This window comes from Ranitomeya imitator, chromosome 2 (genome assembly GCF_032444005.1).
Source record: "Ranitomeya imitator isolate aRanImi1 chromosome 2, aRanImi1.pri, whole genome shotgun sequence".
NCBI lineage: Eukaryota > Metazoa > Chordata > Amphibia > Anura > Dendrobatidae > Ranitomeya > Ranitomeya imitator.
The window spans coordinates 677,962,182-677,974,714 of NC_091283.1; positions in this window are offsets into that span (position 1 = coordinate 677,962,182).

The following is a 12,533-nucleotide window of genomic DNA, read 5'->3' on the forward strand; positions in this document are numbered from 1 at the left end:
AGCCAAGTACCAGCTTACACCCGAGGTGTACCGTAGAAAGTTCCGGAACCTCTAACGTTGCCCACATGACAGTTACAGTGATGTGGCACATGGACTGGGGACCCACTTTGACCAGTGGACCCAAGGACTGTCAGTGACCACCTTTGCACAGCTGCGAGACCTGATGATCAAAGACCAGTTCTTCCATCTTTGCCCAGCTGAGGTGCGACAGTTTGTGATGGACAGAGAACCCAAAGACGTGATGAAAGCAGCGCAGATTGGGGGTAAGCCTGCAACCAACGCTAGTACCCCTGCCAGCCAACACACCAGAGGTCCTGTCCCCGTGGCCAACAGCACCAGACCTACCACCGAACCTCACCAGTGTTTCTTCTGCAAGCGGACTGGCCATATCAGTCCCTACTGCCCAGACAAGCAGAAGAACCCCCCATCCAAGGCCCCAGGGCCTAACGCAGCAGTTCTTTTGGTGGGTGGGGTGGCTGGGAGGGTGTGTGACAATGTACAGCACGTCACTGTGGGAGGCCATGTTGCTTCAGGCCTCAAGGACACCGGGGCTGAACGAACCCTCATCCGACCCGAACTGGCGGCCCCTGAAGAAATCATTCAGGGAAAAACCCTAACTGTCACTGGGATTGGGGGAATCAGCTGTCCCTTGCCAATGGCCCAGGTTTATATTGATTGGGGTGCCAGGAGCGGGGTGAAGGAAGTGGGGCTGTCTGATAATTTGCCCACTGATGTTTTGTTCGGGACTGATTTGGGGAGGATGGTTGCATACTACGCCCCTGACACCCCTCCCCAATCTGCTAATAAGGGTAACGTTCACCCTGAGGAGGATGATGATGATGATGATGATGGGAAATCACATGTGTTACCTGACCATGCTTTATCTTGTAATGATGCATCTAATAACCATTTTTTTCCCTAGGATTGATGGCGGAAATGTTGTACCTGTGCCAACTGAACCTGATAATGATTTTTCTGCAAAGGTTAATGTGTCCATAAGTACAGGCATGCTCAGCCACGTCAGTAGTGTATAATTCATAGGTTTCGTCAAACTCAATCTGACAGGTGCCCCGCCCCTATCAAAGTGTATCAAAGTGTGTAACCCCTCCCCTCCTCCTGTCAGCCAGCTGTCCCTGAGGCTGGCTGATTTCCCCTTTTGATATCGTTTATATAACACATGTTTATAATTATAGCCTAGTCGTGTATTTATTTTACACGTTGTTTATAACACCTTTCTCATTTGTTTTATATTAGATTTTATACGTAGCCCGAGTTTGATTCTGCAAGCTGTGTTTTATTCAGTGTATTCATAGAGTGCAGAACTTAAAGCTGTTTATTTGTGGTCCTACAGAACATTAACTAAATGGTAGGGTTATTTGCGGGTGAGAGGTTTATAAAGCCTAGGTCAATTGCTGTTGTAATCGCTTTACCAATAAATGTTTATTTACACAAACAGAAAAGTTATTGTGTCCTGTAGATGTCATCTGAGGTTATTTGTTTTTTGTATTAGCTTTCTCAGAAAACAGCTGTGTAAGGCTAGGTTCACACTAGCGTTGTGCCGCCCTGCGTCGGCGACGCAACGCGCGACGCACGTAAAAACGCGCGCAAACGCGCGCAAAAACGCGCGCGTTTTGCGACGCGTGCGTCGTTTTTGACGAAAATCGGACGCACAGAAAATGCTACATGTAGCGTTTTCTTGCGTCCGACGCTAGCGTCGGAAACGACGCACGTGGCGAAAAACACCACCAAAACAACGCACGCGTCCCCTATGTTAAACATAGGGGCGCGTCGCCGCTGCGTCGCCGCTGCGTCGCCGACGCAACGGCGGCGCAACGCTAATGTGAACGTAGCCTTATCTGAGGGTCAGATATTTTTGTACAAACTCATGCTGTTTGGTGATCTTTGTGAAGCAGAACTTTGTTTTATAACACATTTGTACCTGTAGATGTTATCTGTGGGTCATGTGCCCAGGCATTGGTTTTTATAACGCCCCATGTTTGATATTTGCTTTCTCTTTGTGTCTGTAGACGTCATCTGCGAAGTTATTTGTGCGTTTACTACCCATTAATAGAAAATTGTAAGCTGTGTTTATTCACAGTGTAGCAGATTTTCTCCTTGTGGCTGCCTTATATACACAAGCAGAAAAGTTACTGGACAACTTATTTCTACATATATATATTATATATATATATATATATATATATATATATATATATATATATATATATATATATATATAATATGACCCAATGTTACAACACAAGCAAGTAAGAAGCGGTATGTTTTATACGAATAAAAAACCAAAGACACGATATTGTAAAAATATAAAAAAAAAATTTATTTCTCACAATAAAACAGCATCTCAAATTTTAAGTTAGCTAACAGCATGATGCTGGCAAATGCATCTTTGCGGTATCTGATAACGACACGATGAACAAAGGACTGCGCCTGAAAATCTTGATGTCACAAAATCTGATACGGCTCGATCATTGTTCTGCATGTCAGACGTGAAATTTTGTAAAATCTTCTTAAATGGAAAGCCTCGCGCTAAATGGTATAATACATATATGCAATAATGACCGCATACACGGCTATACAAATCTTGAATTTGTGCGCTCTGATAACAATAAGAATAACAATTCTTGTTCAGGAATGTCACAAAAGCGCGTGGAAAGATAATATTATCCGCACGGAAGCCGTAACTGTCAAAAAATATGCCCGTCTTATCGTCGCAGAGTACGATTAATATCCAGTGGCGACCAGCTTGATTCGCCGGGTCTGTATTCACAATATATGCCGCGGGTCTCTGAGTCACTCTTTCTTCCGGAAGCAAATCACACGGAAACACACCGGCGAATATGCGGTCTGTATAATTATCGGACCGCGCTACAACTGTAAGCTGCAGACTGTCCATCGTTGCTTAATTAAAATCGTACAAGATCTCTCGCCTGTTATTAATTTCCAGAATGGTGTGGTTGACTGCAAAGACAATCATATTTATCGTGTGGGGTGTCGCTATCGCAAAGCGGACTTCAGCACGCAGATTACCTGTTTTAATGAGCGAGAAATGGCCTCCAGGCTCTTGATCAGGCGATAAATCAAAAGCAAATAGCGTGAAGCCAGCCATAAATTCTTCACGATCTATCGCCATGGCACAATCAGCCTTTTGCTTGCCCGATATATGGGCAAGCGCCATATATTCTCTGATGGCTAAATCAGCATTAAAATTAGGATTATAAGGCCTCGCGGGTATCTGCTGACCATCCAGATATAATGCCGCGTGGTTGACGTGGTAGTGGTGAAAGTCCAACGGGTTTTTTGTATAAGAACCGCTGAAGCCCTCATTATCTACAAACCCCAATATAACAGTTTTTGGTATCTGTCCTAGGAAGAGGTTCTCGTGGTTCGTGATCCGTGTCCCTGCGGTGATGCTGTACACTTTCAGGCATGTTCGGTCAACAGCGTACTTGGCTGTTGTGGCTAGGAGGGCCTGGCTGTGGCCGATTCGGACAGCCGGAGATACCTGCACTCTTTTCACATAGAGAGCCGCCTGCGAGATTTGTACCTTCAGCGGCTCGGCTTCTGCGGACATGAGGCAGAAAGTATCCTTATTTCTTGACAGCTTAACCTTAAGGTCAAGACCGTTCAATATTAACTTTGGCTGGTTAAATATATCCCCAAAAATGGGTCCCAAAAGGTCGATGGGTTTTGAGCGAGAGGCGGCACTGGCTCTTTTGATAAATCCCGCATTTGCGCCATCCAGGCGCCTGTCATTATGATGCCCCGCAGTGTCTTTATAGAACAAACCGGCTGTAAATTGTGATGCCAGCGTCTGTGAACTGTAATTTAAAAGGGTCTCTATGTACGCTCTATAGCTGTAGAGATTGTCCGATTGTGAGATAAGTCGGTCTCCCAGAGTAATATCGACCTGGTTAAAAAGAGTGGCTAGAGGGTAGTTTATGAGCGCCACACGCGCACCATCGGCGATGGCCGTATTATCCTGCTTCACGATGCGACAGCTTATGTACAGCAGCTTGTTGTTCAGATCATAATAATAATCACCGCTACCAGATATGTAAAACTCCAACGGTCCATTGTCTGACAGAGCAGCAACCGGCTGTACTTCTACAAATAGAGATTTCTCGATACTTGTTTGAGTCAGTGGTACGGCAAAAATATCCAGTTCAGATTTTGCGCACTCTACAGAAGCGTCATGCAGGAAAGCCATGGTAACTGATTAGAAGATGTCGTCCGCAGAGCGTCTTACTCGTTTCTGACGGGGCCGTCTCTTGGATGTAGTTTTATTCATGAGCATCGGCGGTAAAGGAGGGCAAACGCGCCGCTTTCTTTTTTGGGCTTTTTTAGCGACATAGATTATCCCAGAGCCGTCTTGCTGGGTTGGTGTATTTATCCTTTTCATAAGGGCCGTCGATGCTGATGTCACGGCATCTGCAGCGATGTTCCGGGCAGCCGTCCGAACGTGTGGTTTTACTAATTCTAAGCCTTTTCTGAAAAGCGGCACGGCGCGACGAAATAAGCCTTTAAATAGTCCTGCCAGTCCAGAGCCATACATGTACTCGCTCCCGCGGAACCCCTCTAGTCCGTGCCCCGACTGGGCAGTATAGTAGCGGGCATAAACAGCAGGATCTCCATACACCCTTTGAGACAGCATTTTATCGTGTCAATGCTGGCGAGGTCTAAAATGTAATCGCACTATACACTTGCTGTATCTGAATTTAACCGGCGTGCCCTGGTCCGACATGACTGTAATGTTTATGGAGTCAAAGTGTTGCTTGCACAGCGGTATGTAATCGGGCCGTGAGTAGCGCACCGTGACAATATCATTATCATCGCCGCTAACTTCTACGGTTCGTAGCAGTTGAACGTAACTGTCACCTACAAGTTGATGTTGAATTATATCCGTGTATACAAAAAGCTAATAAAAACCAGCTTTTGAATCGGGGTAAAAGCGGCGATTCCACGGCATTAAAGCAACGGGGGAGTCATCGACGGTCTGCAGTCCGAAAATAAATTTTAACTTAGTACCCAGAGCAAACTGTATAGGGGATGGGTCGGTCAGGATCACCTCGCGGCGTAGCTCATCATACCGTATTCTGTAGGCAGGCGTAGATAAATACAGCGCTTCTATTCGGGCATTGACCGCGCCAACTAGCTTAGGAATGGACGAGTAAAATCCTGATTTTATGTGATACTGTACTAAAGGTTCGCCGTGTTTAGCCGCGTAGAAGCTCCCTTCAAAAGCATCAAACGTGTTCCACGTATGGGGGTACTGTATTTCCGTTAACGCCACCTCATAATCTGCCGAAAGATGAACGGCCCGCGCTAACTTGGTATTGTACTCAGATATTGTGTTTTCAGGGTAGATTTTAATTGACGAATTACTGGGTAATGTCACGAAAAATGAGCCCGCTTCCATGGTTATATATCTGTCAACTCCGAGGCCGGGATCCAACTATTGAATTTTTCGGGGTAGCCCAGCCATTTGACAAAGCAGTGACTAACACCCCTGACACGTTTTTTTCTCAAAATTTTTTCTACTCTGTAGACACGATCCTCATCCATAGGTATTTTTTGCAGCTCTTCCTTATAAAATGACCCCTCTACAGGCTCCCCGGCTAAATCACTGATTTTATAAAGGGGTTTATGAAATTTATTGGAGACGCCGGTGATTAAAAAAATCTCATCGCTGTACGTCTTCTCATAGCCCTTACAGAAGGTCGATTTATAGCGCGATATTCTCACATGAGAGCCAACCGTTAAAGACGGTTTAATCGGTTTATTAGTAATAGTAGAACTGTAAATATTGCGCCAGATTTGCATCACTTTTCTCTCTGACACAGACGCGGAACTACAGCGGATCGTTGAGTGGTACGTATGGTTGTAGCTATACAGCAAATCCGGTAAAATATCAATATACCTAAAGGTATTATGATGCGTAAGATAGCGCCACATACGGGTTTTTAATGTGCGATTAAAACGCTCGACCATAGCGGCTTTTACATCATTGTTTGTAAAAAAGGGATGAATATTGTGCGTATTACATAGTTGCTTGAGTGATGAATTTATAAATTCTTTGCCGCGATCCGTCTGCAGTTTCTTCGGTATGCGCTTATCATTGTGAAATATTAATTCGAACGATCTGGCGACACTAGCGCCTGTTTTGTTTGTCAAGGCCACGCACCATGCGTATCTCGATAGAACATCAATCACCGTCAGGATGTATTTGACATTATCATTTTCCCTTGAATAGTCAATTAAACTTACGAGATCCGCCTGCCACTGCGCATCAATGGCCGAGACGTAAATTTTATTTGTCAAAAAGCGTTTTCTAGCAGGCTTGTGTGCTTATTCAACCAAGTAACCACATCAGATTTCTTTATCCCGCGCGCTTTTGCAGATCTAAATAATTTGTCAATACCCGAGAATGATCCGGGTGCCTGGCTTGTAAAATATTGTTTTTCTAATATGGCATCATACGATTTAGACGTCATGATTGATTAAAATGATTGTGGCTCGTTAATCAAAAGCCTGCTTCTTTCAGAAATTGAGCTGTATAAAAATTCCTGTTTTAATCCGGCTATATCATGCGTGAGTTAATGCATGCATTAATTGCATGTATGGTTGTGTTCTGGGTGTTAGCAGAAGGCGTGTGATGGGGCGTAACTGGGTGTGTTTCTGGGTGTTAACAGGTGAGCTGATTTCTGACACTCAGGATAAATACAGCTGGTTGGACCACTAAGTACATCAGACATCCACCAGAAGTCCGACTAGACTAAAAAAGCAGAGCTATTCTAAATGTAAGTATATATGTCAGTTGTCTTATTATTCGCAAATGCTTAATTATATTTAACTGTGCATCTCTAAACCATAATTAAGGGTTTTATTTGATTAATAAGTTAGTGTTATACTGGAGGATAGCTGTATATTTAGTATCGTTGTATAATATAGTTTTACTGCATAAACCATATTCTGTGGTACATAATTAATATAGAAAGACTTATCCGCGGACAACTATTATAACATAATTTATGTAATACAGTAGTTAATAACTGTTAATACGCCCTAAATAGCGCATGCAGCGCTTACTTACTACATGTGTTTTGTTTAACATAGACATATTTATAGTCATATTTATACAGTAGCGGTATATTTAGTGGGGCTGTGTAATATAGTTTTACCGCATAAATCATATTTGTGGCACATAATTAATATAGAAAGACTTAGCCGTATTACCCATGATTTGCTTAGTATAAGCATATTTATACACGGGGCGCAGTTTTATTTGTTGGGGTATATAAATGAGTTTGACGAGTGGTGGTGTGTGGATAATATAGATTGCACAAAAAATTTACACAGATAATTTATTTTAGATGGAATCCCAACATTTTTCGGCTTTTTCCAGTCAAGTTGCGGATTCGGTAATAGGTATGTTTCAAGATTTATATACATGTATCTGTTAGTGGCCCATTCTAAGTAAGGATTGTTTTATATATTATCTTTATATTGTTTATTCTTTCTTGTTTAAGATGAATTAATCAGGACCATCCCCGATAATCTAGATGAATTTACCAGTAACACCCCTGATGCTGTAGATGAATTTATCAGCAACTTCAGCGATGATTTTTTAAACGGATTCAGCGTGCCTACTCTGGAGTGTGACGCTGCTGTGGGGTCTTTGACTCAGGCCATCACAGGTGCATTGTGTGTCTGCGTGTATGTATGTGTGTGTGTGTATATAGCTTTTAAGTATTTAGACGTGTAAATATATATATTAATTCTTTACAGATGTCGACATGTTTCCAGAACCAACCACCACGGAACACAATCAGCTGCCTGTTGAGGAACTGATGTACCAGAACCCCACGCCGAGAAACAGCCCTGTTTCTAGAGCCCCTAAAAAACAGCTCGGACCGGGGTGCCGGAAAGGGAAAGGTAAGAATCGTATGAAAAGTTTTTGCACAACCGCTCTGAGAAAATCCACCATGCCTCTACTAAGGCCTATATCTTTATTTATAGCTTGTAAACTAAAGCCTAGAAGAATTTTCACAAAAGAGAATATACCGGAGCTAATGGAGAGCCTCGCAGAAGCTACAGAAGACGCCACGGCAATCATTCACCACACATCGCTATCCCGTAAGTGTATATTTTGGTATACATGCACAGTCTCTGTACAATCAATGATACACGTGCTTCACCATTGAGATCCAGGGCACACACATATCTGACACATGTATAATCTTTCCTGCAGCTAAGCGCAGCGGACTGCGACGGTCTCGCACATATCTGACACATGTATAATCTTTACTGCAGCTAAGCGCAGCGGTCTGCGACGGTCTCGCACATATCTGACACATGTATAATCTTTCCTACAGCTAAGCGCAAAGTCATGAGAAAAACACCTCCAGCACCTCTACAGCCGCTACAGATCACCGAGAATGGTGCAGCACCAGTGTGGCCGGCGATACAGACGGCTAATGGAGCTGTTAGAGCATATCCGCTATCACCGATCTGCGTGGTGCAGGACGCAGGAAACCCTGTACCGTCGGACCAGCGTGAAATACCCCATTCAAGCACCGGATAGCCATCGACAATCCGTGTGAATGACCCCGCGCTACTATATCCAGAAGTGGTCGAGGCACCCCGAAAACATAAGCGAAAAACAAAGCATGTTACAGAGCCACCAACCGCATCCTGTGCCGTGGGTGCAACAGCCACGATGACTCGTGAAGAGTATGATCGCGAGATTGATCAGCTCGCTGATGGTAAGCAACCATCCGTAGAACCGCTCATTATACGTATGTCCCACACTATGCAACCGTCAGCGCCATGTGTAACGGGGCCTGCTAATGCCTCTGGGGACGGACCCTCAGGAACCTCTAATTTGGGTAACATATCTCATGTCTGTGTATCTAACTCTGTTAATGTTAAGAAACGGGCAAAGAGGTCGCGGCCAGCAGATGTTAAGGTGTGTAAAGAGCTTAAGGTGTGTAAAAAGCCACGGATTCATGCGCCAGCTACAGATCTGCAGCATGAATCCCGCAGCTGGGGCCCCGTTGAAATGCTTGTGTTTCAGGAACACTTCGTCCGCTACTTACGCTACAAACGCTGGGTCCCCAAAATAATGTTTTTTTGCGATACTTTTGAAAAATTATTATCAACACAAAGACCAACACAGGCTAATAAGTCCGAACTATACGCACTTCGGAGCCTGCTGCTGGATGGCGAGATAACAACTACAGCGACCCCATTATGACTAGATATGGTCGGCTACGGCATGCATAAACCACCTAAACTAACACTACCCAGGTATAATAGGGCTAGAGTTATAAAGAGGGCTCTAAAATTGTTGGTCAGCGCTAGACGGGCGCTATGCTCTAGGAGGCGTCGTGGTGACATGTGTCCTGCAGGGCCTCTACAGACACCACAGACGTCGTCACAAGAGTCAGAACAGCACTCACATAGCCAAGGCAGCTCTGCAGATGACGCACATGCATCTACACAAAATTCACAAGCCGCAGACGCTGACGCTGCTGGTAATGTGCGGCGCCCCGATCATACAGTATTTTTGCAACACATCCATCATCATGAAAGAGCCCTCCGCAATTTCAATGGCCATATACATACAGATCATTTTAGATTTGTAAATTTGGAGCGTGTACGATCATTTGAAGAGGGCTTGAATATTGTTCATGAAGGCATTCAGGCATTACTGGATAGAATCATCAGGGACATTGAACCTGGCGACTTTGTACAGTTAAGGTTTGATGTCGGCGATACTTTAGACCCTATTTTCACTACAAAACAAACCCGTGAAGATTTTAATTCCGAATCTTTTTTAAATGCTGTTGCCCGCGCACTTCAAAGTAACAGTGAATGCATAGCATCCAATTCGCTAAAGCTAGTCGTCACCATCATTAAAAACCGACGCGGTGGTGTAAAACAAAAAAGGCGCTTGAAATCTATAGCGAGCAGTCAGATCATTAAACAAAAGAGACAATGGCTGTATGATTTTAACAATTACACGACAAATCTGTGTTTGGCTGCTAGTGTGTGCGCCCTGATGGACGACACGGATGTCACTGATGGTGTTTTACTGAGCCGCTCTAAAAACATACACGCAGCACTGGGCATCCCTGATGATCAATTAGTGAGTTTTAGCGACATCCCTGCATTTGAAAAATATTTGAGGGTCACCATTAAAGTACTGTACTATAGTAAGGGCGATTGGCGTTACTTTGAGAGCGGTAATACAGCTAATGGCAAAACCGTATTCATATTGTTCCATGATAATCACTACTACGGGATCAAAAATATGAAGGGTTTTATCGGTGCTAATTACTTTTGTGACCTCTGCAATTCAGTGTTTCACCACAAAAACAACCACTCCTGCCAGTATTTTTGTAAAGCCTGTCAGAGAGAGAATTGTGAAGAAAGCGGTGCCGACCAACAGCCCAGATGTCCTGTTTGCAGAGTTTATTGCCGCTCGAGCGTGTGCCTAGATTATCACAAACAATTGGGATTAGGCGAACCAGCATTCTGCAGACTTAAAACATTTTGTGATAAATGCAACCTTTTTGTCCCCAGAAATAGCGAAACAGAGCATAAATGTAATGGTTTGCGCTGTCCTGTATGTCGCAGACATATAAATAAATTCGATGCCCATCTTTGTTACATGCGGAAGTATGTAGCACAGGATGAGTCAGATTGCTATATCTTTTATGATTTTGAATGTATGCAGGAGACAGGCACGCACATCCCGAATTACATTTATGCTACAACGCTGTATGGCCACCCCTCCTGGGAGTTTGAGGGTGATACCTGTACACATGACTTTGTACAGTTCTTTACAAGCGGTAAATTTTCAGATCATACATTTATTGCCCACAATGGTGGAAGATACGACGCATACTTTATTGTTAAGGAACTGATTTCTGAAAAACTACAAGTACAGTTGATAACCCAAGGTGGCCGTCTCTTGTGTGTGTCGCTACCCGATTTGTCTATAAGGTTCATAGACTCTCTAAATTTTATCCCCATGAAACTCAGTAAATTACCACAGGCCATGGGCTTTTCAGGAGGCAAAGGACATTTTCCACACTTTTTCAATACCCGAGAAAACCAAAACTATGTAGGTCCCATACCTGATGTAAAATATTATGGGGTAGAGTACATGTCACCTGGTGAGAAGGTAGAGTTCCTGGAGTGGTATGAGACACAGGTAAATACAACTTTTGACTTCAAGGCCGAGCTAAAATCTTATTGCAAACAAGATGTTGAAATTTTGAGACACGCCTGCGCGATCTATAGAGAGCGTATTATGCAGATGACGCAGAAAAATGTTAAAAAATACTGTAAGCGTCAAAAGCAAAGGATTGTAGTGAGCAGGTGTGTTGATCCTTTTCAGCTCATCACCCTGGCCTCGGTGTGTATGACAATGTACCGGTTTAAATTTCTTCCAAAAAAGACAATCGCCATTTTACCTGGTGATAATTATCACAAGGCAAAAAAGCGCTACTCGACACCCGCTATACAGTGGCTCATGTATGTAGCCCACTCTGAGAACATCGACATACAGCACGCTTTGAGAGGCGGTGAAAAACAGGTCGGGAAGTATTTTCTAGATGGTTATGCCTATGTTAGCGGTCAGCACATAGCCTTTGAATTTCAGGGGTGTTTTTACCACGGATGCCCCGTGTGCTATAATGAAAATGACACGAATAAGGTCACGAGTACGTCCTACGGTCAGTTATATTACACCTTTTTAGCTAAAAAGCGTTACTTACAGTGCTGCGGGTACACAGTAAGACTGATGTGGGAGCATGAGTGGAATGAAATGATTGAAAATGATTCTAACCTTCAAGCATTTCTCCGCCAGATGGAATTCCCCGTTCCTTTAGACCCCCGTGATGCGCTTTATGGCGGGCGAACTAACGCCATTAAGCTCTATCACCATCTGGAAGAAGGGGAGACTTTACATTACTACGATTTCACCAGTCTGTACCCCTTCATTAAAAAATACTTTGGCATTGCTAGAGTCAAGGTCTACCCGCCGAGAGATTTATTTTTTCCAGTTCTACCGGTAAAACTCAACAAAAAATTAATGTTTCCCCTTTGCTACACATGCGCTGCAAATTCCCAGGCAGATATTTGTGCCCACAGTGATGAAGAACGGGCGCTGACAGGCACCTGGTGCACTATAGAGCTCGAGATGGCTATAGAAAAAGGGTATCGGATCGCTCACATCTATGAAATATGGCATTTTCCTAAAACCACTGATGATCTGTTTGTGCCTTACATTAAATTACATCTTAGGGATAAGCAGGAAGCCTCTGGTTATCCTAGCTGGTGCACTGATGACGCCAAGAAACGGCAGTACATTGACTCTTTTCTTGAAAAAGAAGGTGTCCAATTACGGCCTGAAAATATAGCTGTCAATCCTGCTAAGCGACAGATCTCCAAGCTTTTCTTAAATTCTTTATGGGGAAAGTTTGCTCAGAGATCTAATCTATCAT